At 34.4% G+C, this 5,711-nt stretch overlaps 1 non-coding gene across 1 annotated transcript; it reads right to left on the bottom strand.

The window, feature by feature from the left end:
- Positions 1 to 5,236: 5,236 nt before the first annotated feature.
- Positions 5,237 to 5,343, bottom strand: LOC121229766 (small nucleolar RNA R71). The gene has a single exon (XR_005927722.1). It is a non-coding gene; the product is annotated as a small nucleolar RNA R71 (small nucleolar RNA).
- Between the last annotated feature and the right edge of the window lie 368 nt (positions 5,344 to 5,711).

Here is a 5,711-nt window from a genome sequence, read left to right as displayed (position 1 = left end):
AGATACATAAAAGAACTATAACTTTTTTCTTAAAGTAAACACAACTGTTAAAGCTACTTCTTTTGAAATCATGAGAAGTCATAAAGGGGTCAAACCTTTTGTGCCACTGTCTTGGTGATTGTTTCAAACCGTAAAGGGACCTTTTCAGCAAGCAAACATAGTCCTCTTTTTTGAGATTGTAAAACCCTCTGATTGTTGCATGTAAATATCCTCTTCAAGTTCTCTATGCAAAAATACAGTTTTTACACCTAACTGCTCAAGCTCCAAATTATGCATGACCATGATACCGAGCAAAGCTTGAACCGAACTATGATTCACAACTGGGGAGAACACATCTGTGAAGTTCACTTCTAGAATTTAACTGTAACCCTTTGCAACAAGCCTTACTTTATATTTGAGTTCTGTAACTCCTGGAGTCCCTTCTTTCTTTTTAAATGCCCATTTACAACGAACAACCTTTTTTCCTTTAGAAAGTTTCATAAGATCCCATGTTCTATTTTTTTTTGGAGTGATTCCATCTCCTCTTGCATATCAAACATTCACTTTTCTGAGTCTTCACAACTAATCGCCTAAAAATAATTAGATGGCTCTTGGTTTGCATCTATATCTTCAGCCACATTTAAAGCATAAACAACTGGATCAGCCTCAACATACTTTTTTGGAGGTTTAATCTCTCTTCTAGTTATGTTTTCAACAATAGAGTATTGTGATGAAGAAGCAACTCTATTCTAAATTTCTGTATTGGCTTGAGGAATCAACTTTGTTGTAGATTCTAAATTAATGTGATGCTTTACTTGCTTGTACTATTCTTTATTGAAAGAGTTTTTAAGAGATAAGTTAGCTAGCATAATAGTTTCATAAAAAATATCTCTTTTAATTACAACTTTTCTATTTCAGGACACCATAACTTCTACCCTTTTACACCAACTTTATAACCAAGACAAACACATTTAATGGATCTCGATTCCAATTTTCCATTATCAACATGAACATATGCAGAACACCTAAAGAACTTTAAATCAGAATAATCAATAGGATTACCAGGTCATACCTCCTGTGGAGTTTTTTTCTCAATGGCAACAGATGGAGATCAGTTGATCAAAAAGCATGCAGTAGAGGCTACTTCAGCTCAAAATGACTTTGGTTATTTGTCATCTGACAACATACATCGAACCTTCTCTATGATCATTCTGTTCATTCATTCTGCAATTCTGTTTTGTCGTGGAATATGACAAACTATCAAGTGTCTCACGATCTCTTCTAACTTGCACAGTTCATTAAACTCATCAGAACAAAACTCTAAGCCATTGTATGTGCAAATGTGTTTTATTTGTTTTCCTATTTGTTTTTCAATCATAGTTTTCCAATACTTAAATGCTGAAAACACATCGTTTTTCTACTTCAGGAAAGATGCCCAAACTTTTCTGGAAAAATCATCAATAAGTGTTAGCATATAATTAGCTCCTCTTTTCAAAGACACTCTAGATGGCCCCCATAGATTAGAATGAATATACTCCAACATTCTCTTCGTGTTATGAATTACTCTGGTGAATCAAACTCTCTTTTACTTCCCAAAAATGCAATGCTCACAAAATTTCAGTTTGCAAATTCCTTACCCATCAAGAAGTCATCTTTTACTCAATTTTCCATGCCACTCTCATTCATATGCCCTAGGCGTATATGCCAAAATCTAGTAACATTATCATCTAATAAGGAAGATGATGCGACAGCTGCATCACCAATAACCATAGAACCTTACAAAACATATAACTTGGCAGTCTTTCTCTACCATTTCATCACAACGAGGGAACCTTTGTAAATATTCAAAACCCCACTTTCAGCTGTGTATTTGTACCCTTTTGAATCAAAAGTACTTAATGAAATCAAATTTCTCTTCAATTCTAGAACATGTTGCACGTCACTAAGTGTTCTGACAACTCCGTCAAACATATTAATTTTAATTGTTCCAACACTTTCGATTTTACACGAAGCATTATTTCCCATCAAAATAACACAAATAACACATTGAAACACTATTTTGTAAGTTGTAAACCAATCCCGATTGGGACTCATGTAGATGGTGTAGCCTGAATCAAGGATCTACTCTTCGCTCACTTTAAAATTGTTGACAGAAGCTACTAGAAGTTCACCATCGTTATAGTCTTCTACAACATTTGCTTCACCGAATTTTTCTGGTTGTTTTCCCTTTTGATTCGCAGCCTCCCTTTTGATCTTGTTTTGCAACTTATAGCATTCAAATTTAATACGTCCTTTCTTATTGCAGGAGTTATAAGTTTTACCTCTATTTGAAGACTTCAATTTACTCTTGGATTTACCGCGAGGATTTCGTTCCTGTGTCCTTCTATGATCATTATTAGCATTCTGATATTGTCTCCCACGAATAATGAGATCCTCTCCTTAAAGAGTTGGGCTTAACCACAAGATGTTTCATCTTATCATACGAGGTCAAAGAATCATAAACCTCATCAACTATGAGAGACTCGCGGCTATATAAAATTGCGTCTCTAAAGATTGAATAAGACGGGGGCAATGAACAAAGTAGAATCAACCCTAGATCTTCCTTATCATACTAAACCTTTATGGCCTCCAAGTCTGAAAGAATATTTTTAAACACTGTTAGGTGTGTACACAGACGCACATTCTTCTAAACAATGAGCATAAAGATGCTACTTCATATACAACTTGATGGTTAGAGATTTCGACATACATATTTGTTCCAACCTCTTCCATAATGCAGCGGTGGTCTTCTCCTTCATCATATCTTGTAAAATTTCATTAGACAAATGCAGATGTAACTGTGTTAACACCTTTCAATCTTTACGCCTCTTCGCTTCCTCCATCAATGTTGAAGGCATTTTATGTATCCCCAATAGGGCGTCCTCTGAGTCCATCTGCGCAAGAACTGCCTGCATCTTTATTTGTCACAATGTGAATCTAGTGTTGCAATCCAAAAGTGGAATTTCATAATTCAAAGATGCCATTACTGTGATTGAGATGAACAATCCGGAAGCTGTGATACCAATTTCTGAAAAATAAAATGTCAATAATGACAATATATCCCAAAGAAAAGAGAAAGAAAAATAAAGAACACAGATTTTACGTGGAAACCTTTTTGGGAAAAAATCATAGGTAAAGAAGAAGATAATTCACTATGTCGAATTCAAATAATTACAAGAGAAGTAGACTATGCCTATTTATAAGCTTGTAAAACCATATTCTAATAGAATGAGTGTAGTAAGGTTGAAACATGATAAACCATAAAAGTAACATAATTTAATCCCATGCTTGGCATGTTTTTTGATGATTTATTATATAATTTAGTGAAACTGGGGCTCCTAATCTTTTAATTTCATGTTTCTATACTTAAGAGAGAATAGGGGAGCAAAAAAAGCAGAAAACGGGCCAAAATTAGACAAAACGAGCAATTTTTAGGAACCACATAGCCTGGGCATTCCCACACGGGCTGGCCATATGCCCATGTGCCAGCCGTGTTGATATCGCTCCCTATTTCCCAAACACGCAAAAGAAGCCAATTTTCAGGGTTTCTGAGCATTCTAAAGTCTATAAATACACACTAGAAGAGGATCAAAGGGAGTACGCAGAGTAGAACGATGAAATTACTCGAAGAACGCCGTTGGAATCAACTCAGAAGCAGGATCTCTTTCAAGATTGAGGATCTCCATTCAATTTCTCTAAGAAGTTTTTGGGTTTCTTTATATTTTGTTGTTTTCCTAATTTTGAGATGTTTTCCTCCTAAAGTATGAACTAAATTCCCTAGATACCTAGGGAAGATGAAGCCTATGATGGATCTTATTATTTAATTTTTTGGATTATATGATAAATATTTGTTCTTGTTCTCAATTATGTACGTTTATTTCTCCTTTAATATTTTTAGGATATTAATTCAAGTGTGATGTACATATTTCTGTGGAGTAAAAGTCCCTGTTTAAGAGTAGATCTGGCATAATTGAGCGGAATTGCATGCAATCCTAGAAATAGGATGACATAAATCTACCGGATTAGAGTCAAATCTAATAGGGGAATCCATAGATCAAGTTCATACGATAATAGAAGTTTTAATTAGAAAGAGATTTCAATCAATCAACCTAAAGTCAGTTGTTCTTTCTCTCGAAAGAGATATTAACATAATTTAGGGATTTTTATAGATCAAGACAAGTGAATAAATCGTCTAATTCAGATTCAGAATAAAAAGTGAAGTCTATGTGGATTTTTTCTTGGGTATTGTCTTTTTCTTTGGTCATAATCAAGTATTTTCTCATTCTATTCTCTGTCGTGTTGTTAATAATTAGTTAGTTAAATTTAGATTAAAAACGTCCCCTTTAATTTATAGGCTAGATAATAAAAAGATAGTAATTACTAGTACTTTTAGTCCTCGTGGATATGATATTCCTGACTCACCATAATTATACTACTATTCGATAGGTGCGCTTGCCTTTGTCGTGATTTTAGTTAGTTAAGTAAATCATCATCAAGTTTTTAGCGCCGTTGCTGGGGACTAAGATATTAGGAACACTTAATTTTTATTACTTTAGCTATTTTTTATTTTTATTGCATTTTATTTTTATTTTCATTTTTAATTCTTATTTTCTAATTTTTCTTTTATTTGCTACTGGCAGGTTTCTTTAGTTTATGACTAGAAGAAACCCGTCGGGACCACTTTTATTTAACAATGAAATTGAAAGTATAACTCGTAAAAACAGTAGAGAGGCAAGGTAGAGTCGACAAAGTACAAAAGAAGAGCAAGAGGAAGTTATTAATAATGAGGATATGGTAGAAAATCAGAATAATCAGCTACTTTCTGCTAATCTTGTAAATCCAAATTTTGCTCCTCGTACTATATACGATTATGCCAAGCCTATTTTAACTGGGGCTGAATCGAGTATTGTTAGACCTACTATTAATGCAAATAATTTTGAAATGAAACCTAACACTATTCAAATGAGTCAACAGTTTGTTCAGTTTGATGGTTTGCAGGACAAAGACCCAACTACTCATTTGGCTAATTTCCTAGAATTTTGCGACACTTTTAAGATTAATGGCATTTTTGATGACGCCATTCACCTTCGTTTGTTTCCATTTTCATTAAGAAATAAGGCTAAACAGTGGTTGAACTCCCTACCATGAGGTTCTATCACTATGGGACCAAATGATCAAAAAGTTCTTATTGAAGTATTTTCCACTGGCCAAGACAGCTAAGTTGAGGAATGATATATCTTCTTTCTTGCAAATGGATTTAGAAACCCTTTATGATGCATGGGAGAGGTATAAGGATTTATTGAGAAGGTGCTATCACCGTGGATTACCTCTATGGCTACAGGTTCAAACTTTCTACAATGGTTTGAACCCCTCAACTAGGCAACTAATTGATGCAGCCACTGATGGTACTTTGAATAATAAAACACACGAGGAGGCTTATGAGTTTATATGGAGATGTCACTAAAAAATTATCAATGGCAAGTCATGAGGACAACGCCAACAAAAGCAACCGATGTTTTTAACTTAGATGCGGTCACCATGTTATCAAACCAAGTAAAACTCTTAAATAAAAAGATTGATGGTTTATGTGTTTCTACGTAGGTACATCTGATGATGCAATGCGACTCAAATGGAGGTGGAATAAACAAGTTAGAATATTTACCCTACGGTCCTAGCATGGAGAATGAGCAAAT

Source organism: Gossypium hirsutum, chromosome A05 (assembly GCF_007990345.1).
Source record: "Gossypium hirsutum isolate 1008001.06 chromosome A05, Gossypium_hirsutum_v2.1, whole genome shotgun sequence".
Classification (NCBI taxonomy): Eukaryota; Viridiplantae; Streptophyta; class Magnoliopsida; order Malvales; family Malvaceae; genus Gossypium; species Gossypium hirsutum.
The sequence above is the reverse complement of the archived record's forward strand: the minus strand, read 5'-3'. Positions and strand labels throughout refer to the sequence as shown.